This window comes from Gorilla gorilla, chromosome 14 (genome assembly GCF_029281585.2).
Source record: "Gorilla gorilla gorilla isolate KB3781 chromosome 14, NHGRI_mGorGor1-v2.1_pri, whole genome shotgun sequence".
NCBI lineage: Eukaryota > Metazoa > Chordata > Mammalia > Primates > Hominidae > Gorilla > Gorilla gorilla.
In genome coordinates this window covers 68,288,410-68,314,004 of record NC_073238.2, presented here as the reverse complement: position 1 = coordinate 68,314,004, position 25,595 = coordinate 68,288,410, and the positions used below count along the sequence as shown (strand labels likewise).

Here is a 25,595-nt window from a genome sequence, read left to right as displayed (position 1 = left end):
TACAGTATTAGCTGTGAGTTTTTTATAGATGTTTGTTATTAGTTTCAGAAAGTTCCCTTGTCTAATATATTTGCTGAGGACTTTTTACCATGAAGGTGGATGTTCCAGCTCAGGGAGAGAGAGAATTTATCTTTTCTACACCTTTTGGTTCTACAGGGCTTCTCAACAAATTAGGTGATACTTATAATGTTGGTGGGAATGGATCTTCTTTACTAAGTCCACTCATTCAAAACAAATCTCTTTCAGAACCACCCTCATAGACACAACCAGAAATAATGTATTACCAACTATCTGGACATTTATTATCCTAGTGAAATTGACAAATTAACTATCACATGGTATATTACCCATTTAGTTTATCACTAGATTCAATTTACTCAATTTTTAATAAGAATCTTTGTATCTATGCCAGGTAGTAGATAGATCTATAGTTTTCTTTCTGTGTAATATATTTTTTTGATTTTGTAATCAGGGTAATTCTGGCCTCATTAAATGTGTTGGCACCTATGTCTTTCTCTTCTACTTTCTGGAATAATTTATGAAGAAATGATATTATTTCTTTCTTAAATATATGATAGAAATCACCAATAAAATCTGATTTTTATGTGATTTCAATGGTTTTAATTTGTTTTGTAGTTATAATGTTATTCATGTTACCCATTTACTTCGAAGTGAGCACTGAAAATTTCTATCTATGAAAGAATTGTCTATTTTATCTAAATTGTTAAATTTTTGGCAAGAAGTTTTTCATAATATTAGCATTTTTTTATTATATAGGTTCTCTATTGATTCTGTCTTTCATTTCTGACATTAGTAATCTGTGCTTTCATTCTCTCATTCTCACTATTGCTTTATTTTTCCAATCAATCCAACTAAAGGTTTTTTAATTATACTGATTATTTCAAAGAACTAGATGATATTTATTTTCTTCATTTTTCTATTTTATAATTTTCTTTTGCTTAATTTGTGTTTAATTTGCTCTTCTACTTCTAGTTTAAGATGCAAGACTAGATTATTGATTTTAAATTTTTCCCATTTCTTATATATTTGATGATACAAATTTCCTTTTAAGAAACTTTTATCTGCATTCCATCAATTTTGTCATGAGTTTTCATTAGCTCTAAATTCAAAAAATCTAATTTTCTTTATTTCTCTAACCCATAGACTATTTAGAATATAACATTCCAGCTATTAGGGCTTCTCCAGTGTGTGTGTGTTTGAGAAAGAGGGAGAGAAAAAGAGACTGAGAGAGATTTCTAATGTTTTTCCTCTGTGTTTAAAGAACATATTATGTCAAATTTTCATCTTTTGAAATTTATTGAGACTTGTTTTATGGCATGGTATAGTATCTATCTTGGTGATAGACACTGTGTATTCCACAATTGTTGGTGTTGAGTCTAGTGATTGAGAGTATCATTCAGATTTTTGATATGTTTATTAAATTTTTGTTGAACCGGTCTGTCAATTACTGAGTGAGATATAATGAAATCTCCAAACATGAGTTTGGATTTATCATCTCTACCATAAGTTCCATCAGTTTTTGTTTCATGTATTTTGAATTCTGTCATGTGAACATGTATTTATATCATGTCTAAAATTAAAATCATCACACCTATCATAGCGAATACAGCTGTCTTATGCTTAATATACTCATGGTCTATAATTTCTCAGCCATATCTTTGTCTATTTATTTCTGTATTTAAAATATGTCTCTTGTAGGAAAAATGTAGCTGATTTTTGCTCTTTTTCTTGCTTTTGAAAATAAATCAGGTCTGAAAGCCTCTGCTTTTTGATAGAAATATTCAGATGTTACAATTTGTAATTATTGCCACTGTTTTTATGTCTACCAATTTGCTATTTATTTTTATCACATCCAACTCCATAAATCAAAATTTGTTTAACATGTTCTATTCTTTGTTGATTGCAGATGTTCATTCATTGGTGGCATGCTTTCCTTCAATTCTTTGAACATCTAAAAAATTCATTAAACATACTTATAAAAGATACCTTGTGAAACCTTTGCTAAATTAAACGTTAAAGCCTTTTTGAGGATCTACTTACTGCATATTTTTCTGAGTATAGATTATTTTTGATATCTTTCAACTTTTGATTGAATGTTAACCATTGTAAATAGCATGTTATATCAATGCTGTATTCTGTTGCATACTTCTGAGGGGTTTTAAAAAATTATTATTCTAGTCAACAGTGATTCAAACTGCAAACATTATCTTGTCCACTGTATGCAGCTGCTGATATTTTTACTCCATTTTCATGGTTTTTCACTGCTACTGTATTAACCTGAGCCCCTCTTGGTCTCCCATGTATCTGCAAAATTTGATGTCAACCGAGGATATAAGCAGAGATGGGACACCTTCTCTTTGTGGGTTTCTAACACCTCCCCCAAAAAGTCTAGCTATTTTTCTGGTTTCCATCTCTGGATTTTGACACTTCCGGTTATCAGGCTTCACCTGTCGACCACTCAAACTGTGCACTGTTGGGGAATATAATCATTTAATAAAAACACCTAATCCACAGATATGGTTTTGTGTGACTCTGTCTTTCATAAGTCAAATGTTTTCTGGTCCTTCCTGCTTTTTCAGTGTGTCTTTTAGGAGGTCTCCTGCTCACATGTAGTTAGTTTAGCTATCAATCATGGATTTGGGCAATATATGCATTAAATTTGCACCTTATTTTTTTTCAGCTCTCATGCTACCATAATTTCACTTTCAGTATCCAGCAGCTTCTCCAGCCCTGATCTCTGAAACTTTAGCTAGTAAGGATGCAGCTTTTGTCAGTGCATGGTAGGTATAGCCATGGAGCTTGGCCAGCATCTTCACCCTCATGTCAGAAAACTGTAATCTTATCCCTTCCTTATTTGAGATTAAACTTTCCTCTGGCTCTGTATGCTTTTTTTTTTTTTTTAAACATTTTCTAGTCTTAAAGCAACATTTTCCCTTAATCCAGTTAATCTAGTTTTTACAAATACTCTCTGCACTGAGTTTCTGTAACTACATCACTCCTCTGCTATTTAAGAAAGTTCCTTTCTAGTCAAGGTTTTCAGGATCATGTATTTTCTAAAATCCTCATAGAGCAAGAAAAGGCTAGGACATATGCAGCTGCAAAGGGCTACATGGCAATTGATGTCAATATGAAAATCACGTAATATTACCAACTTATAATCAGATATCTTCTCTCCCAAATTTCTCTTGGAAAAATGGACCTAAACTGCATAATAAACCTAGTCCTGCCTTATAACCAAAGAGGCTATTGTATTTTTTTCACAGAAGATGGTTGGTTGAGGCAGGCATTTCATTGTACAGTGCCATGCGATACCTCAAATCTTCCTGTTCTTCCAAATACTGTTATTCCAATTATTGAATGCCTCGTTTTTTTCTAAAAGAGAAACATTTCAAATTAAAGACACCTGGCATGTCAGTAAATTTAGATTAGACATAGAAGCTGACCGTGAGAATAAAAGGGCTTCCCTGTGGAATTTATATATGAATACTGTTGCCTATATTTGCTTCCAGCCTGGTAACATGAAAGTGAAGTTGAAAAGGAAGGAGTAGGGCAAAAGGCAGGACAGATTTACTCTCCAGAAATTGAATCAAGAAACCAGAAAGTGAAGAACCAAACTCTGTTGTTTCTATCTAATCTCTTTCTCTATTGCTCATCCTAAGGTATTTCACGTATTTTCTCAATTCTCTTCTTTTCCAAGTCAGATCCACCTTAGGCTCCAAATAAGGCCATCTTAGACTAAATTTTCTATGAAATAGATTCTCTCCATGATCTCCTCCAAATTAGGGTGAAGTATATGGAAAACAGGGAATTCTCTTCCAGTGCTCTGGAAAGAGAAGATATTTGTTCTACCAGATAAATAGATTGTCTATTCATAGCAAAATACAAAAAAAAGTCAAAAAGATTGATAAATAGCTAATTGAGTAATGACCTCAAAAATAAGAAATGTATTTTAAAATAAAACATTGATATTTTCTTATTGAGATCACTCTCATTTACAAGAATCTTCTCAACATTGAGAAATTTAAAAGCAGAATTTTTATTCTAATTTAATTGTAAATTTATTCTGAAATATAGGATCATTTCACTTTATTGCTTTCAATTTACTTTAGTAGTCTTTCATTTATAATTGCAAATACCATGCTTTATCTATTGTGTAGGACATTGTAAAACAAAGGCATATTATATAAATGTGGGAAGTCATTATCATGCACTTACTATGCAAGACTGTACAATGCCCATAGCAGTAAAGAAAAGGAAATTCTCTGTATAGAGATTTTTTTTTTTTGCATGTTGCTGATACATTTCTCAGATCACAATTATTTCCATGGTAACAGACTATGATATCAAAAAGACAGCCCACTGTCTTCTTAGATATAGCAGAAAAATAATTTGTCTCTGAATGAAAAAGCCTCTTAGTCCATCACAAATATTGTCAATAATTAGCAATAACAGCAAGGGGAATTCAATTACAGGCAAAGCAAATTGCTTTTTATTTAAATGTTCTGTTTTTAATGCATCCCAGTGTGAAAGTCCCTCTTTAAATTAGTGAAAGCATGTGTAATCTCAATACCTCCATTGGGGGTTGTAGGAATATATGTAGTCTCACTGTTTGGTTGAGTGTTTAGAAGCTTAGGATAAAATTATACTGCTGTAGGTACTTTGGAATGACAGATATCAATAGCAATTTAGATAATGAAGTGTATTCCAGCTTTATTTCAATTTTCTCCAGCTGTAAAATTCTTGTATGCTAGCTTAATATATTCATGTTTATGTAAATTTAAATACAACCATTACTGTTTTATAGTAATTATAAAACAGGTTGGGTCATCTTTATTTCATTTTTTGATGCTTTTCAATCTTATGGAAAGGTTGAACTAATGTTCTCCTAGAAAAGAGCAAAGAGGGATCATCTCATTTTGGTTCCTGTCAGTTGGGTTTAATTTTTGCAGTAGTTGTCATTTTTGTAGAAATAGTAGATAAGAAATGTGAAAAATTTATGAAGAAGAACCATGGCATCCGGAGTAAGAACCCAAGATGTCCACCCTTCAGTGACCTCATTACAGAGATGAGAATAAAATAATTTAATTTGGACATCCTGGGTAAACATGCCTTGAGGTCAAAGTTTATCAACTAGTAAGAAATCCTCGTTATATACCCCTTTGCTTCTCTTCTCTAAAGAGAAGTCATATTCCTAAAATCATCTATTCTGCCCACTGATTTGTAACTTGGCAAAGAAACATAGGACATGCAAATTAGATCACTAGCAGAGCTGAGAAATTCAACATATGGGAAGCTACAAACTATAAGCAACTTTCTCTTCTGAAGTATAAACTCCACTATTTTCATTCCATTCATTTCAGAGTAACATATTTCCAGTTGATTTAGTCTACGTGAATACTAAAAATTGGCTTAGAGCCACAATACAGGCAATTTTCAGTGATGTTATGTAGGGAAAGCATTTAGATGATTTTCATATATTTAGCTTTATTTTTGCTTTTTTATATGTTGTGTTTACCTCAAAAATTATAATATGATTTCTTCAAGGCTAGATACTGTTGTTAAAATTAATGTTATCTAATCTAGAGTGTATTACACACAGCAAAAGATGAATATAATAGATTAAAGATGGTTAAAATACTTTGATACTTCTTCCATTGTGAAGTGGAATCTAATATTCCTTTTTTGCCCCCTTGAATCTGGGCTTGAATTTGTGACTTACTTAATTCATGACATAAGTGATGTTCTGGGACTTGGGAAAGTAACTCATAAGAAATGCCATTCAACCCAGCAATTACAATACTGGGTATATACCCAAAGGAATATAAATCATTTTGTTTTAAAGACACATGCATGCATATGTCCATTGTGGCACAATTCACAATAACAAAGACATGGAATCAATCTAAATGCCCATCAATGACAGACTAGCTAAAGAAAATGTGGTACATGTGCACCATGGAATACTATGCAGCCATAAGAAAGAATGAGATCATGTCCTTTGCAGGGATATGGATGAAGCTGGAGGCCATTGTCCTTAGCAGAGTAACATAGGAACAGAAAACCAAATACCATGTGTTCTGACTTATAAGTGGTAGCTAAGTGATAAGAACACATGGACACATAAAGGGGAACAACACACACTGGGGTCTATCAGAAGGTGGAGGATGGGAGGAGGGAGAGAATCAGGAAAAATAACTAATGGATATTAAGATTAGTACCTGGGTGATGAATTAATCTGTAAAAAAAAAAAAAAACCCCATTACACAAGTTTACCTATGTAACAAACCTGAACCTGTACTTCTGAACTTAAAATAAAAGTTAAAAAAAAGAAGCCTTGCAGCTTCTGCCTATGTCTCTTAAAACACCATCTCTGGGAACTCTGAACTTCCAGGTTAGAAGTTAGACTTAATCTGAAATTAGTATGAGGATGGCCATTTGTAAGATCCACAGTTGACCGTTCCAGCTAAGACCAGCCTTAAAACTATTTCTGCTAGGGTGTCAGATATGTGAGTGAAGCCACATTGGACTCTGCAGAAGGGTCTACACACCAGAGGAATACGATTAAGGAACCCTGGTTGGTGCTGCATGGAATAATAAAATCTGCCACTTGACCCCTGACCAAATTACTAAACCACAAAAATCTCTATGTATAATGAAATTGGTTGATGTTCCAAGGCTCTGAATTTTGGAGTGGCTGGGTTGTACAGCAATAGATAAACTAAGATGAAAAAACAATGTGTGAATATCTTTTGAGATGGCAAAATGTTCTACTGATCAGCTAGAAATCTATGTATCTGTTCCTTTCTTGCTATTGTATATAAAGGTAAATTTTATCTTTCTAATAATTTCCCACTTTTTTCCCTTTCCAGTACTATAGCTATCATTGACATTCTATAGTCTTTTTTAAAGTCATATTCAGATAAAGTTAGCAATATTTTTTCTTGAACAAATGAAAGTGTTTTGAAAGCACACAAAGGTACCCTACTTATATCTTTGAAAGTCTTATCAAATACTATAATTACATATCATATTATAAATTTGTTTAAAGAATTTATGGAAATGAATCTTTTTATAGTGGTATAGCAGGCTCAGTTTTGTTGAGACCACACATTATTATAAATTATCAGAAACATAAAAATGTGCTATAATTTACAATTGAAATCAAGGAAAGAAAAGTTTGAAATCATTAAACAATTATCAATCGAATAAAAACAAAATGTCTAACTGCAAGCTGGCAGCCTCTACTTAAGGAAATGGAAATGCTTGAGGAGTACTTTAGTTACCCCATAGCGTCTGACACATCATATGTATTTGCTGAATTAATGAATTAGAGGATAAAGGATTTCTAGACACAAGGGAAAATACTTTTAATGAACCATAATAAAAAAATTTTAAGAGGCATGGGGATTACATTTGGTATCAAGAGAGTTGGAAAATAAGAGAATATACACAGAAAACAAACGCAAGCAGAAGAAATTTAACATACTCTATTGCCTTGCCAATAGATAAACAGCTCTTCCCAGGGAAGAGATATAGATACTATCTGAAGAAGCAGCATCCTATATACCATGTAATAAAAAATAAGATGAGCATAGGCACAAAGGCACGAGAAATTCTTTTGAGATCCTGATAGAATAAAATTGCAGTGGTGCATGTAGATATGTCTCTAAGGCAGCCAGGGAGCAGTAGAAACAACACAAAACTTGAAGTCAAACAGATTCACATTCAAATCCTAGTTTTACCACTTGCTATATGCATGACTTTCAGCAAGTTATTTAACTTTTCTGACATTCCATTCTACTAATTTTATATCTCCAAATGAAGATAACACCTCTTTTATTAACTAATTACCTAGTATCTGCCTGAGATAATATTAGATAGGTACCCAAGAAGTGTTAGTTCCTTTCTTTTTCTTTTAAAGGGTATGGAAACCACCTCTAACCATATATCATGTTAATGTAAATGCAAACTTTGTTTTTTGTTTGTTTGTTTACAGTGGAGAGGTTAAATTGAAAATTGTATCTAACTTTTTAACCAACACCCAATTATCTTTTTATGTTTATTCATGTATAAAAAAAAGAAAAATAACAGCCCATCTCTGGTAAGCATTCCTGTCTTAAGGGTTTAGTGGGAGTACATTTTATCTCTGTTTTCAATAAAAGACTATGACTTTGGGAAATAATAGAAAATAGGCTAAGTAATTATATCAATCAATCTATCTTTCAAATGAATAAAATATTCCAGGAAAACAGCTTTTATTAAACAATAGAAATAAGAAAGAAGATTTTGAGATAGTGGAATATATAGATACAGTGTAAATTAAGACATAACTGAGATCAACAGATATGATTTAGAAAGAAGGATAATTGAAGTATTGCTCAGTAATTCTTAGGCTGAAAACAATGAAATGCAAATAATATTTATGGCTTTAGATATCTCAGTACCATTGAGTAGAAACAATTGTAGCTAATATTGATTGAACATCTACAAATATGCAGTTACTACTTAAATGTTGTACTTGCTGTTTTTAAATTATCTGATTCTAAAAGCAACAATAGAAAGGAGTACTATTGTTATCTCAGTTTTCCATATGAGCAAGCTATATTACTCAGAGTAACCTGTGAAATGTAGTAAAACTAATGAAAGGTTTAGATACAAACGAACTTGAAAATTTAACATGAGAAAGTAAAAACGTCCTATACATGTTATCTGTTTTTCATGAAATAGAATATTATACAAATATATGCCAGTAGATAATTCAAAACAATCAGATTACAAGGTACCAGTGGAAAAGAAAGCTGTTTTCTGATCAAGCCTATGCTTCAAGTTCTTAATGAACTTATTTGATTGCCCATCCCATTCCAACAATTATACTTTTAAGTACTGTTGGAGTCACACACCAATTATAGACTGCTAGATGCTGGCTATGGTAATTACTAATGTATTCCACCAACCCTGTAGTTGACATTCATGAGTTGTCTGTTTAGAATCAAACTCCCCCAACTTCATCCAGAGCGTTCAGGTTTTCCTTTGCAAAATTATCCACCAACTATTCTCAGCTGTGTAACAGGTAAGAGTAACCAAATATTTGTCATAGATTAGTTTAGCAACTGATACATGATACAATTCTAGCTAACTTGAATGAAGCAGCTATTTGCTGGCAGATTCTGAGAAAGGTAACAATCTGGAAGTATAGTTATTGTTGGTGCTACCATGAAGGAGATAACTTGAGAATCTAGATCACAGAGTAACCAACACAACTGCAAAGAAGTGCAGGAGGAGTATATAAAACGTTGCAACTCTCTTGAATTTTGCACATCTCTAGATCATGCCTGAAATCAGAATTAACTGTATTTTTCTGTTATGTGAGTCGTTGAAGTCACTTTTAAATTTAAGCTAGACTTCATAAGATACAATCACATAGAAGAGGATTTCTTAATGCCAGCACTATTTACATTGGCTCAGGTAAATCTTTGTTGTGGGGATGGGTGCTGTCCTGTGCATTGTAGGATGTTTAGCAAAATCCCTAGCCTTTGCCCTCTACATGGTTGTAGATGCCTCCAGTGACTACAATTAAAACTGCTTCCAGACATTGCCAAGTGTTTCCTGTAGTACAACATCACTCTCTATTAAGAACCACTACCACAGAGTGCTAATAGACATCACGTGTGCTTTCCCACCAAACATTCTCTCTTTAACTACAATGATTTTCATTCACGGATCCACATAGTCTTTGTTTGATGCCTAAAGTAAGCCACATGACTTTACTCTTTGACCATAGATTTGTTAGGAGACTGATAAAGTGATGAAATTTGGGCTGATAAATTTTATGAAAAGTTTGCGTTTACATCTAGAGAAACAACAGTTCCTTTATCTTCTGAAAATAGGTAATTCAATTAGATTTGTGGGATTATGCATTCCAGGGAATCACAGGCAACCACCTTACGACAATGTTGAAAAGACAGCCCTTAGACCAAAGTTTACACAAATCAGAACTGGAAGACAAGCAAATAATATATTCTTAGCAATTCTATTATACAGTTGAATCAAACCAACTCTGAAGCCTTCCAGTTTCACGAGTGAATATATCCCCTTAATTGATAAGCTTGTTTGAATTATGTTATCTGTTACTTACAATATATGCATACTATCTATCTGATTCAAAGAATTTTCTTTGACCTGTAATATGAAAAACCTTCCAGGCAAATGAACAGAGATTAACCTCTGATGTCTGACAGAAGTTTCTGTAAAGATGGTAATGTTCTACATCTCTGTTACCCAACATGGTACTCATAGCCACATGTGACTACTGAGCACTTGAAAGTTGGTTAGGGTTACCGAGTTGAAATTTAAATTAATTCTCTCAAGGGGAAACTAGGTAGGAGAATAGGGAACTGGGGTGAGCAGGGGTTAAAGCATGAGCAGGAGAACAGCAGGTGCAGCCAGTTCGCAGAAGCAAGAGAACAGCAGGTGAAGCCAGTTCGCATAAGCAAAAGAACAGCAGGTGCAGCCAGGTCGTATAGGCAGGAGAGCAGCAAGTGCAGCAAATAGGCCTCATCCTCGCTCCCAAGATAACAAGCCACTTCAGCCTCTGATTGACTGCGGGCCGGGTCTCCACTTCAGCCTCTGATTGGTCACAGGCCAGTCCTTCATGGGGTGTGGCCAATTGGAGGCCTCGGGGTTGGGGAGCGGGGGGGCAGGCGGGAACCGAAGGGTGTTGCCTGGTTCTTTATAGCTTAATAAAAACCCTGATTAAGGAGTCTTTTGAGCCGCTTGCTCGAACTCACTCCTGCTCTGTGAATTGTGTTCGGTGGAGCTGTGCTTTCTTACTCCGTTCTTCTGTTGCTTTGTCTTTCATTGATTCTTTTATTTTTATTGTTACTTTGTGCGTTTTGTTCTTTCTTCAAATTCTAGAACAAATTAGAAAAGATAACCATGCACTTGGAGCTTTGGTTGGCAGCAATTCTCAGCATCTAGAGATGGTTAGTGGAGATGGGGCTCTTAGCAAAATCAAGTAAGAACATGAAACCTGATATTGAATTGTGAGATGGATGAGGCAAAGAAACAGCGAAATTAGGCAACTATCAACATTCCAGAGAGGATCAAAGCTGGCAAGTTGCTCTGAAAGCCAACTAAAGTAGATATGAAATTTTAATTTGGACAAATCCATAGCACAGCCTACTCAGTCTTATATTCGGCAGCAAGAGCCGTGAGCATATGGTTGGAAGATCTTAGGTCAGGGGCTTACCACAGGCCCAGTCAACTATGGGCAGGGTGGGGAATCACATAAGTACATGTTCATGACAGCATTTGTATGTCCTCAGTGGGCGTTCAAGGCACTAATACTACTTTTTTTTTAAATTTGTATTTCTCCTCAGCCACACAAGATGTGTGGCTCTACTAGTGAATAAACTCAGCAACAAAACTCTTAAGTGTCCTTGCTACCGCATCAAGGCAGCCTTTATAGACTACAGATAAGTTTCTAGGAATTATTTCACAACCTCAAAACTCCTCCGCTTTCTCTCTTCCCCTCCTTTGTCTCTTCAGGAAACAATTCTAGAAATGCTTAGCTCAATCTCAAAATGCCATGCTTACTACTTTAACTGTGGCCCTCTGTGGGGCAAGTCCCCTGAGAGAAATGCAGCTTGTATCTGTGCAGGTACCCAAGAGCCAAATCACTCTTTTTTTCCAAAATCTGAAGTACCTTCCTGAAATCAAAATGCCAGCTGCCCCTGAAATCCACAAGCAACACGTTGCCTGTGTGTCCTTAGAGTGAAAGTTTGGTTATGTACTTGAATTGCAAAATAGCAAAAAACTGTGGAATAGAGGCTTTCTTATCTTTCCAAAGTCAAAACTGCTTCAAAAGCTCAAACCAAAGGGATCAGTGGGTGGGTGCTGCTTGGTGTGTTTTCAGCTATCTGCAAGAGCCTCAGTATCATGGCGTTTTACTTGCAAATCTGAATAGTAAACCCAACGGGAAGAAAACCAGGTGGGGGGAATTACCAACAGGTGCACCATGGTATAAACGATAAAACTCAATGCTTTTAGAAAAGAGTTGCAAAACCAAAGCGGTGTCAGAATCCTGTAAGCTCCATATACCAGGCCCTGCAGTGCTTTTCCCTGGTACTTTTCTGCCCCTGGCATAACTCACATAAAATCTGAAAAGTCAAAAATCTGCAGTTTTTAAAACAAACTGCTAACTGAATGAGTGGCAGTATTTGTGGGCTCATATTAAGCATTCCTCCTTCTTCGGAGACAGAGGAGGAGTTAAAGCAAACGTGAAATGAGGCTTGCCACAAACTGGATTTATAATCTACCATGCCTTTGGTGCCTTACTAAATGGGTGCTACAATAAACTTCAACAAAATGGCCAAAAGAAATATTAATATTACTGCTGAAAAAAGTATTTTACTTTGCCCACCATTGTTTGAACATTTGGAGAGATCATGAGCAAATATTTGGGTTAGGGAGACATCTGCCAAGGTAAAGGTTTTCCAGTGAAAAGGGGGCATTTGAAACTTCTGTCTGGAATGTAATACTTCGCCAAATGAAAGCATCAAAAGGGAGAATAAAAGATATAAAAAGATATATAATTGGTTTTGGGAGGATGAGGAGTAAAACTAAAGGAGAGGAAAATAAGTGTTTAAGCATGCAGATGTAAATAAAATTTTTAAAAATCAGGCCTTTGTAACATTATTCATCTTACCAAATATAAGTATATAAAATGAATGAATTTAATAGGGAGAGACAAGAGGATATGAGCTGCCCGGAGAGGTAAATTCCAAGTTTCAGCTAAGTTCTTTCCAGACTATTCTCTTTGGAAGTATTTTCTGCCAAAAGTATGCTTCTAGGCTCACCTCAGGTGATGCACTAACATTCTGAAAGCTTTTACCTAAACCAATAAGTGAAATTCCCTGATTAGCTACAAGCCCTGTAGACTTGGTAACTTTGCCCATTAATTAACAAAGGGACAAGTGAAAGGAAAGAAGACAGAGCAGAGAAGTGTAGGGCAGGAAGTCTTGCCATTTCTATTAACTCCTGGGATAACAACAACAACAATGAAAATGATGTATATTTGCTCTTTTCTTGGTAATTTGTTAAAATAGCTAGGATTTGGTTTTAAATAACTAGCTGATAAGTGATCTCTGTATGTATGAACTTCCTTGTGTGTGTGTAAATGCACACATGAGCACATATGTGTAGTTTTTCACATATATATCCTCAGAATAACAAGTATAAATATGATGCATTTGTAAGTTCTGTTTAAGGAAATTTTATGCATACTTCACTTCAGAAATTGTGATGCTGGGACTTTTAAAACATTGCAAATACATTTCCAAATAAAAATCAGGTACACATGTGTTACGACAAAGAGGCACTATGACTTTCCCTTCCTCTCAGAAATTAAAGTGGTGACTGCATTTTAAAGATACAGAGGGTATGTGGCAATAAAATGTTTATTAACTCAACTAGAAATATCAGACACAGGTAATTTTTCCTTTATAAACAACTGATCTATTTGGATAGGAAAATGTCACGTTGAAACACAAAAGCACCTGGAGTGGGGATAGAGAGAAGATTGGTTGCAGGAATTCCAGATGAATTTCAAAGTAACAAATCAGCCCCTGACAAGAACAGCCCTGAAGAGTTTGATAACATAAATATGTAGAGGTTATGCTCTAGCCTGGAGAAGCTGTAGAAACCAACACTATCTAAATCTAATGTGATTTCAATATAAACCATATATTTGCCTTCTGTATATCTCTATGGAATTACTGAATTTAAAATGGCAAATTCCATCTACACTAACCTGATCATTTTTTCCCTAGACACTTGCAAATGATACTTCTTCAGAATTGTTAAACTCACTTCCCTAGGGGTAAGAAATTAAAATATGCTTACTTCTGATTCTAATATAAATTATCAAAATTTACATAATCTTTAAGGAATGATATCTAGGTAAATATTCAGTGAATATATGCAAATTTAAGAATAAACAAATATATAATGAATTATTAAAATTTAACTCAAATCAAGATATGTATAATAGTAGCATGAAAAATAACATTTTTTTGATAGAGCATTTTCAATCTATTAATGAATAATCTCCAAGGTGGATTACTCTATAAACTCATCTTAATTATGTAGGTGACTTAGGAGATTTCACAGAATTGTGAAAGGATATCAGTTTTTAAGATGTTTCCTATTAGAAGACCAAGCTATATGATAAACATGTGAAACTTACTATAAAGACAAAGTCGTTAAAGAATAAACCTAAATGGGCTGGGGTAATGACAAGATACTTCATGAAAGTAATAGAATTTGAGCATACCTGAAAAGATAGGAGTTCTATATCAAGTACTTAAGTGTTTCAATGGTACGATATCAAAAATATTGAATAGAGAGAAATAATGAACTTCTGAGCATTAATCTTTAAGATACAAATCTAGAAATCACAATAAGATTAAATGATTCTCACTAAACCAAAATGTGTTTGAATTCATCAATATATCTAAAGGTTTCATTTTATTTAGCAGGGGCATATATTTCTAAGGAACTGTGTAACAATATCAGAGGAAAAGGGCTGTTCCCATACCTTTTGCTTCCCAGGGAGAGAAGCGAAGGTGTTCAGAGGCTATTAAACCCATGATACATTCAACCTACCTTAGTCCAATTCCCTCATCTCTATGTAGATTTGCAGCTTCATGTTTCTTTCCTTCCGAGAGAATGGGATGAATACTAAAAATCAGTTTATTACAGAAGTTATGTTGCCTCTGAAGACAGTTATCTGTACTCATAACCTGGCTCTACCACTTACTACCTGTGTGACTCGTATAAGTTACTTACCTCCTTGTGACTGTTTCCAGTTCTGTAAAATGGGCCTAATACTAATGGCTACCTCATAGAATTTTTGGGGAGAATTAAGCAGATACAGCACAATTAGAGAAATGCCAGGCATTTAGATAGTGCTCAAAACTATAAATTACTATAATAAGCAATTTATATGGCCCCTGTGACAGTGGTTCCCATAAAAAAAATGAGATTCTTTTATAGCATATGTAGCTTCAAGCCACACACATGGCAGAGAATGACTGCCCTGAAATGCTACATTTTAGCATATGTGACTGAGTTCCTACTGCCAACAAATGGGAATTTTGTTGCCATTTCTGTGCCATATATATTTCGTTAATAAGATTTTATTTCCTGAAGACTTCATCCTTGGGCTTGAGTAAAATTTATACATCAAGACCATTATATGAGGACATATTCTGTCAGACTTCCTCTAAACCAACATTTTGCAAAGTTGCAGTTCCATGAAATACTAGTTTTATGACACGGACCAAAACAAAAGATTCCCTTGTCCAAAAAGTTTGGGAAATGCTACATATTACTCCTCTAAACTTTCACAGAAATTCAATTTCTATTCCTATCCACTAGAATAGGACTAGCTCTTCATTTATTCCTTTCTGCAAGGATGCCACTTCAAAAACTGGACTTACTGCTGGGTATGGTGGCATCTTTAGTCTCAGCTACTCCTGAGGCTGAGGCAAGAGGATAGCTTGAGCCCAGGAGCTCCTGAGCAACATAAAGGGATCCTGTTTCTAAAAAATTAAACAAATAGAAGTACAAACTAGACATGTTACTTTATGGTTTATTTCCTTCTAAGTATAGTCAGTGATGAATTATAAAATGAATTGGCGGCTGGGTGTAGTGGCTCACGCCTGTAATCCCAGCACTTTGGGAGGCCAAGGCAGGCGGATCACGAGGTCAGGAAATCGAAGCCATCCTGGCTAACACGGTGAAACACCGTCTCTACTGAAAATACAAAAAATTAGCTGGGCGTGGTGGTGGGCACCTGTAGTCCCAGCTACTCGGGAGGCTGAGGCAGAAGAATGGCATGAACCCGGGAGGTGGAGCTTACAGTGAGCCGAGATCGCACCACTGCACTCCGGCCTGGGTGACAGAGCAAGATTCTCTCTCAAAAAAAAAAAAAAAAAAAAATGGCCGGGTGTGGTGGTTCACATCTGTAATTCCAGCACTTGGAAGGCTCAGTCAGGAGAATCACTTGAGCCTTGGAGGTCAAGGCTGCAGTGAGCCATGATCATACCACAGCACTCCAGCCTGGATGACAATGTGAGACCCTGTCTCAACAACAAAAAATAATAATTAAAAAAAATCAAACTTTGGGAAAATCAATGTGTTTTTTTCTTTATGATACCTTAATTCAGGACTTCATAATTGTTGCTGTTGACTATTGCCTTCTAAGTAGTTTGTTTCTATTTTAACCTTTCATCTAATTCATGTTCCATACTATAGTAAGTCACCTCTCAGTTTAAAATTGCCTATTTAAGAAATGGTAAATAATTTCCAACTTACATGTTAATGGGCTGAATGTGTCACCCCTAAATTCATATGTTGAAATCTTAAACCCTAGTGTTTCTATACTTGGGATAGAGCCACTAAGGAAATAATTAAGGTTAAATGAGGTAATAAAGGCAGGACCCTGATTCTACAGGATCAGTGTCTTTAAAAGAGGCAACAGAGTGCTCAATCTGTCTGTTCCCCTTCTCCCACCCAAACCCTGCACAGAAGCACCAAGGAAAGGTCATATGAGGCCACAATAAGAAGGCAGCTGTCTGCAAGTCAGGAAGAGAGCCCTCACCAGAAATAAAATCCCCCAGCATCTTAGCCTCCAGACTGTGAGAAAATGTTTCTGTTTAAGTCATCCAACCTATGGGATTTTGCTATTGCAGCATGACCTGGCTAATATATATGCCAATGAAGATTGATTTTGTTTGTGGATGCCTAATACAGAGTAAGACCTCATCTAACATCATTAATTGGTTCTGTGAAATTGTGACTTTAAGCAAAACATCATATAATGGAATCAGTTTTTTTTTTCTTATTCCCATTGTAACCAAACAGCGAACTAAACAATTATTCAAGGACCTGCAATATATTGTTTCACTTAAAGTTTCAGTTTCCAAGAACCTATTGATGGCATTAAGTAAGGACTTACTGTACTGCATTATAAAAGCCCATTAGGACATAGTGCAATGAACTATGAGCAAAATTTGGGAATGGTCATGTGTATATCATGTGGCTGGCTTAGGGCTTCCAGTATATATTTAAAATTCCTTAGTATAGTTATTCATGGCCTGGCCCTTCATGGCTTGACCCCAACATACTGTGGACTGAGGAACAGCCCAAAGGAAACAGTCTCAAAGAGCGGATCAGTTTCTTTATTTAAAAAAAAAAAAAAAAATTATTCCAAGCCTAGAGGTACTGACTACTGGCTGGCAGCCTTCTAGAGTTTTCCCCAATGTCTTTCAACCTGAGCCTTCTCTCCTTTCAAATTTCTGAATGCCCCTCCCCTATCTTCCTCTTTCTCACTTTCAGCTGATGACCTTGCTGCGTGTATGCCATCCTGCAGCTATAGCCGTTTTCTCACCTGACCAAATTGTGACAAAATCCGTATTCCTAAACAAAACCTGTCCTGCAGAAAACTCAAAACTACTCTACTTCAACAGACAGAATTTGTTTCTTTTAGTGAATCAGTTACATAGGTGTTGGAGGGACCGAGGAGCCGAAAGTAAATACACAGGTAAAGATGATAGGAGGCAATGTCTCTAGAGCTGAAGAACAAAAGAAAGAGGTTGAGGTTATTAGAACCTGGAAGAAAAGCCTTGGGAAGCTGAAAACTGGCTCACTGAGGAGGGGACACTTCCCAGCTGTTTAGCTCCAAGAAAAGTTTCTACCTCTGAGGGTTGCAGTGGGGCTGGTTCTCAGGGTATGGCAAGAAGCTAGAAATTGGAACCAGGGGATGCTGGAATGACATTGAAGGAAGTAACAAGCAAACACAAAGAAGAAAATTTCTTATTTCTTCTTTTCTACTTCTAGACTCCCTCTGAAGCCTTCACCTTGTCGAAGCTGGCAGGAAACCAGCAGGCAGATGAGAAGTATAGTTTGCTGTGTGCTTATCCTCCATCACAGAGCAGAACAGAGAAGAATGGGTTTGAAATTGAGAGACAAAATATTTATAACTAGAATATTCTGCTACCTTCTTTCTCTCTTGCACTTTAAGTTTCCTTCCCCTATGATATATTTCCATCAGCATTCAAACATTTTCCTGAATCTTCCATGAAACCCTCACTGGACATCACATTCCTCTCTATAGCTACTGTCCTACATCAAAATTCTCAAAAGAGATATTTAGAAAGTCTATTTTCACTCAAGTAACTACCATGATTAACCATTTACAATGTTAAACTACTTCCATTTGGCCTTTACCCCCATTTGTTAGCATAATTCCATAAATATTAAATCATACCAGTTTTTGTAATATGAAGGATCCTGCTTTAGGCTCATCTTACTCAACCTTAGAGTGCATTCAACCCAGGTAGCTACTCTGTCCTGGAAATATTCTCCTTTGTGGATTTCCACGAATTTCAGTTCTCTTAACTGGCCACTCTTTCAGGCTCTTATATTTGCAGCTCTTATTCCACTCTTCTTCTAAATGTTAATGTGTCACAGGTTTCAATGCTGGTTCATGACATTTCTGTAGCTTCACTGACTCTGTAAAGAATCTAATGTAGGTGTAAATTTTGAATAGCACGTATTTATATGCTGATAAAGTCCAAATTTACATATCCAAATACTTTTTCGTTTTTAAACTTCAGGTATCCAATATTCAGATATTCCTCTTCATTGTTATAAAAGCATCTCAAACATAATACGGCCAAGATGATACTGTTGATTATTTTTTTAAAACCTCTTTCTACTTTAGTCTCCTCCAAGTCAGGACCTAGAATTGATTCCTACCTCTTGCTTACATTAAAATCTAAGAAATAATCCTTGATAATTCTATTTCTTTCTCATCCACATCTAATTCATCAGCATCTTTTTACTTCCAAATATACCCGAAATTCATGCACTTCTTGCTATATTCACTTTTAGCATTAATGATCCAAGCCACCATCACCATATAGACTACTGTTACAGCTTCTACACTAGTTATCCTGCTTCTAAGTTTTCTCATTCTAATTCAATTTCTCCATAGTTGCCAGAATGATCTTTAAAAAAAATCAAGTCTTTTGACTTCTCTTTGGAAATAATTTATTTCCTTACTGCACTTAGGATAAGTTCCAAATAATATACTATGATCTAAAGAGCCCTACCTATTTATCTCACATCACCTTGCACAAGTCTCCCATATACAAATCACCATATCCAACAACACTGATTTTTTTTGTTTCTTAAATTTTTGAGCATTTATTTGCTACAATTAGGCTAAGCAGACTCCAGATCCTCCTGAGTATAGAGTCTAATAGAACATGCAAAAGTTATATATATACATATACAATTACAGATTTTAATACTGTGGGAAATAAACATGAGAATTCAGGATAGAAATTAGCATCATGGTTGATAGAGTTAAACTGAAACCCCAAAAATGAGTGTAATTAGCCACATAAAGGATGAGGAGGAAAAAAAAATATCCAAGAAGAACACCATGTGGATAGCTGGAGTTTAGTAAATGAAAGGGAAATAGGCTAGGGATATGGTTGGAGGAATAGCCTGACCAATTGGGTTATTAGGGGTTTCTTAACCTGGGCTATTGGGTCAGAAAGTCTTTGTTGTGGGTGGCTGACCCTGGGCACTGCAGGGTGCTTAGCAGAATTTCTAGCCACTATATGCAAGCAGCACGTGCCCCTAGTTGTGACAACTAAAACTGTCTCCATGTATTGCCAAATTTGCCTTGAGGAACAAAATCACCCTCAGCTGAGAACCACTGGACTGGAGTAAGAAGTTAGAATTATATTTTAAATATGAATCATGGAATCTGTGTTCTATAGTTCATCTAATAATTCATTCACTTATTCAGTATATAGTTACTGAGCACCTAATATGGGTCAGACACTATGGCAAGTACTTGGGATTAAAAAAAAATGAACAAGACAAATTCTTCCCATTTTGGACCATGTAATTTAGTGCAGAAGAAAGCTTCTAAATAAATAATATGACTAACTACCTTTGTGAAAAGTACTATGAAGAAAAAGTGCATTTTTCAGTTGGTACAGTACAATTGAAAATAAAGGTAGGAAGATTTGGTCAATAAGCATCCCTTTACATATCAAAATCTTCGTTGTCTAATGTTCAGCTCCATCTTCAGTTGAATTTGTTGGTATATTGTCCTTAATTTTGAGATGATTTAACATCTTACAAGATGGCATGTGTACTTTATATTAAATTATCCACAGTGACTGTGCACATTTTATGAAAAAAGAATGAGGCATACAGAGTTTGATAGTGATGTCCCAGTGAGATGAACATTCAATTTTCATAAATGAAAGCAGATATTATATATTGATATGTGTGATGTGACAAAGCGATGAAATAAAAAATGATTTTAACCTATAAACAGAACAATAAACATGTGTGACTTTTAATGGAAACAATATACCCAATGGAGTGAAGGAGACAAAATTTTCTGAGTCATATGGAATTAATGGATATTCACAAAGGCCATTTTAAGGGAGTCTCATAGGTCAGTGGAAATATATAATCATGACAGATCATTATCACCTTCATCATTCTAGACACTTCGCATATGCTTAATTGCACAAGCTGCTAGGCTGAATGTAGTACAAAGCAAGCTAAAAATTGTTGCCTGTCTTCCATATTAGGCAGATTATAACAAGCAAGTATAGTGTTAGTGCTTTCATAAGCCCAGCTTAACTGAGTTTGAATTTTGTCTTTAACACAAAACTAATTTTGAACCTTTTCTACAAGACCATCTAAGAGGCCATAATAAAAATAAATGAAAATTTATAAGTTTATTGTGCATACAGGCTGGTCTCTGGGCATGGTTAGTAGGATTTCTCACTTACTAAGCAAACGTGTTTGGCTTCACGGCTAAAAGCAAGCATTTCTAGTTTTAAATATTGTACAGAAAAGCCACCATTTCATTTAGGAAGCTACCTTTTGGCTCTCAGGGTGTATCCAAATAAATGGTTGTTTACTGATTACTGACATAGACATATCTCATTAAAAATGTTGCCAAATGAGAATGACTGCCAGAAACAAGGATCACTAGATAGTGTGTGTGGTTTTGGTTATTACCACCCATTTCAATCCACGTGCTGCTGTGGATAAATAAGTGTTTTAGAATTAATTCAATTTGATTGACAATATCAGAACAACCTAGCTGTGTTAAACAAAAACAAAACTAACAAAATAATTTGCTTTATAATTCACAAAAAAGTTATAAGGTATTAAATTGTCCGTTATGGATTAAATTGTGTTCTACTGAACTTCACATGTTGACTCCTTAATCTGTAATGTGTATTTGAAGATACAGCCTTTAAAAGGGCAATTGAGGTTAAATAAAGCCATAAGGGCACAGCCCTAATTCAACAGGACTGGTGTCAAAAGGAGAGAGATGACAGGGATATGCAACGTAGGAAAGACCATGTAAAGACACAGCAAGAAGGTGGCCATCTGCAAGCCAAGAAAAGAGGCCTCAGGAGAAATCAACCAGCTAGCATCTTGATCGTGGACTTCTAGGCACTGGAATTGTGAAAAAATATATTTCTGTTTGTCACCCAGTCTGTGGTATTTTGTTATGGGAGCCCTAGCAAACTAATTATTGTTCCACATTGGCAATATTACTCTAAGTTTGTTATTGTTATTCTTAGTTAATATATGGAAATAAAGATAATGAAGGTAAATTATTTGCTCTAAATTACAGAACTAGAGGATAAACTAGTACTCATTACAGATCATCTATGCCATAAACAATAAAACATCCTGACTGACCAAAGACAAGTTGTTCTGTCCATAACCCAAAACATTACAATTCAGTGACAAAAGAATGCTGGCACTTATAGAAAACATAAACTTTAACATATTGTTATTCAAAAAGAGGATAGGAAATACAGGTGAACTAGGAAAAAAAATCCTAAATGAAATTTCGTTTTATTTATATTTAGTGGTTATGTTACGCAGTTTTAAAATTTTAGTTACATCACAAAAAATTATTTCTTATATTTTCAAGTACTTTTAAAATCTGAAACACTGAAGAATTTACAAGGTCCTTATTTATATATGTCTACATATGTGCATTTACATGTCTCCTGATAAACTGGCATTTATACAATGTGTTAAGAGGCTGAACTTGTTACAAGGAAATAAAAAATATGACTCTGGAATTTTTATATACACTCGTGGTTGGAGATATCTCTATGGTAGTTAATAACTAAGACTATCTCAAGGTGTGTTTTATTTCCTGAGTTCTTTTTCTCAATGAGAATTTCTTTTTCTCTCATAATAGATGGGGTCATTTTTATAACAGAAAAGTACAAGAAAGATCATGCAGGTTTGACCTTGATGTTTCAAATTTGTTAGCATTTTTACACACCAGTTACTAGGTGTTCAAAGTGATAGAAAAATTGAATGTTGAGATTTGAACACTTTCACATTCCACATTGTACTTCTTCAAAGCTATAACTTCGCAAAATCTTTGTCACATAGTCAATGATGCTATCATTTTAAAACATTTAATTCAAATTGAATCTATAGTTGTCAACTTTGAGAAAAAGCAAGTTGTAATATGCATTACTCAATAGAATTTTTTTATCTCTTGCCATTGTCTAAGAAAGGAAATTATTCAAAGGATCTTCAGTGTGTATGAAACAACTTTGTTGACTGCAAGGTGTGTTAAACGTTTAACTGTGAGAGATTGTTTTAAGACATAGATCCTGTATAGATAGTGCTAGAGAAATTCAAAACAGTTTCTCTACACTGCAAGATAATCCAAACTTAGTGATGTGGATGGAATTACAAGATTAAATTCTTTCCCTTTATACCTTACCAGAAGGTGCAAGCTTATCTCTGAGGATAAATGAAAGCAATAGCTATATATTTGTATATTTGAATACCTTGGTTCTTCTGGATTTTTTCAATGGACTTGGTATAGACAAGTTACATCTTTGAGATTTGAGTTTCTAACAGTCTCGTTATGCTTGAATGAAGGCATACAATCCATCACATGAAATACCTGGTCTACACAGTGGCTCCTCCTTTTGATCAGGTCCAGCTTCCTATACTCAGTGATTAATTTTTATTATATTCATCTATACAAGCCAAAAATAGATTTTGTGATGAAGGGTGCCAACTATTAACCAGAACTCATTTCGTTTTATTCCTGGGCTCTCGCCTAGGCTGTATTCCTTAACTCCTTTGCAATAGTGTGTAGTCACATGAGCTGCATTCTAATCAATGGGATGTGAGTGGACATACGTGCCACTTCAAGGTCTACAGTTTTTCTACATCCACTAATTGAGGCACTTCCTCCTTGCAAGTTTCCATAGGAAGGACTGTAGAAGGAACCTTAGCACCACTGTTGAACAAGACAGAACTTCCTTCAGCGGGGAGTCCTGAATGAATGTATGGAAAAGATGCAGCCTCCTGCCCAGGACAAACACATAAACAAGAAATCAACTTTACTCCATTTCAGCCAATATATATTTTGGGAGTATTCTGATATTGCACTAACTTAGGTGTAATTTGCAGGAAATTTTGTGACTTGGCCAAAAGGAAATTTTTATTTGATGGTTATGAGATCATTGATTTTGGGTATATTTCTACTATGAAATCTTCACTAATAAACATTAACTGGTGGTTTCATGAGTTGGACAAAAACACCAGAACAATAAAAATGAACATTCTACATGCTATTTCGAGTTGTAATTTCCAAAATGTTTGTTCTTTCTTCATTATAAATAATATACAAATTCATAATTACATGCATATACTACTATGATTAGCTAATATCTCAATGTTTAATATGCACATTAGGCAAGGGTCATACAATAGTGCATATAAATTCATGTTTTCAAAAGCATTCTTGATCATTTTAAATTTCAAAATTTAGGCCAGTTATCAGCTCTGAGAAAATTATTTCATTTATCTTGAAATACAACTTACAAAGAAATCATACTAAAACTAAAGTATTTCTGCCATTTTCTCATTGGTTTCTTATGCTTGTATGATTAATATCATTTCAATTGGAAATTTTCTTTGCAGGAACATTTGTAAGATGAATTTATTAAAATGAAATATAATTTATAAATCCACTCAAATGGTCACATGTAAATTTCAGTGGGTAGCAATACAATGAGATGAAAGTGAGTGAATAAATAAGTGTAATGATGTCAATCACTCTTCATTGTAAAACCTCTCCACTTCCAACAAGATCCTTCAGGCACTATGTGGGACAGTTGACTGGTTGTCTAAGAACTTTTGAGGATACTAGGATTAACATTAAATAGTGTTAAAGTTTTATTTCATATTTATATGAAAAGTTAATATAAATAGATATTTTAATATTTCCTTTCTGGGTAACTTTAGATGTCATTAAAAAAATTCAAAGATTTTCAAGACACTTTTAGTCCAGGTTTATAGTTTCTTTAGCAACATGGTACCTCAAAAAACAAACCATGCTAGGCGCAGTTGCTCATGCCTGCAATCTCAGCACTTTGGGAGGCAGAAGTGGGAAGATTTCCTAAGGCCAGGAGTTTGATTGAGACCAGCCTGGACAACATAGTGTGAGACCCCATCTCTACAATGTTTTCTTAGTCAGGCATGGTAGCACACACTACTCAGTCCCAGCTACTCAGGAGACTGAGGCAGAAGGATCACTTGAGCCTAGTAGGTTGAGGCTGCAGTAAGCCTGGATCACACTACTGCACTCCAGCCTGGGCAACAGAGTGTGACTCTCTCTAAAAAGAAATAAAAATAAACAAAAAAAGCCCACATTCTTATCTATTTAATTCCTATCAGTTCCACGTACTAGTAACCACCCAAAGTTCTTTGCCAGACATAGTTCTAAATTCTATTTTATTTCTTTGTGCTTAACCACTCCCCTCCCCATCATGCCTTCTACTTTCTCAACTCAATGTCAGAGACCTTGAAATCATCTAGAACAATTGGCATTGATAGGATGATAACATCTTTTATCTGATCTTTGCTGAAAAGTTGGATCTTGGTTCAGCTGAGAAATCTTAGTGGGTGCTTGTCTCTCAAAGCTGCTTCTAATCTTATCTCTCACTCTTTCAACTTCAGAGCAACAGCTTTGCCACCCGTCAGGCCTTTGATATCTGAAATCCCCTGGGTACTCTCACCCTTATTTCTTCCTGAAACTACCCAATTCTTGCTTGCGCTTATCTCTTTAAGTGCACTGGCTAAAAGGAGCCAATCATAGCCAACATAGCCTAACACTTTGGCTTTTCTAATTATTTCTAATCATTTCCATCTAATCATTTCCAGGGCTACAGACTTGAAGGTATTTAGTTTACCTTGCAAGTATCTCATGAGAGTTTTACCAAACATTTTATAACTGCATAACATGAACCATAAGCTTCTCAGTCTCTGATATCAGTCTCTTTGCCACCTGTCTCCTAATTGCTAAACCAATTCTATGTATTTAGCAGGACTCCACTTCAATGCATTAGAGTAATACTAACTACTGTAATAGATGAAGCCCAAATCTGAGTGGGTAAATTCAATGTTTG

At 35.1% G+C, this 25,595-nt stretch overlaps 1 long non-coding RNA gene across 1 annotated transcript in view; it reads right to left on the bottom strand.

The window, feature by feature from the left end:
- Positions 1–8,259: 8,259 nt before the first annotated feature.
- The window catches only part of LOC109029376 (uncharacterized), a 63,422-nt gene continuing 46,086 nt past the window's right edge, over positions 8,260–25,595 (bottom strand). Inside the window, exons 5-6 of the long non-coding RNA XR_002008437.4 lie at positions 13,832–13,894; positions 8,260–10,931 (exon numbers count right to left, since the gene is read on the bottom strand). This is a non-coding gene — a long non-coding RNA (uncharacterized lncRNA). The remainder of the gene's footprint in view (positions 10,932–13,831; positions 13,895–25,595) is intronic.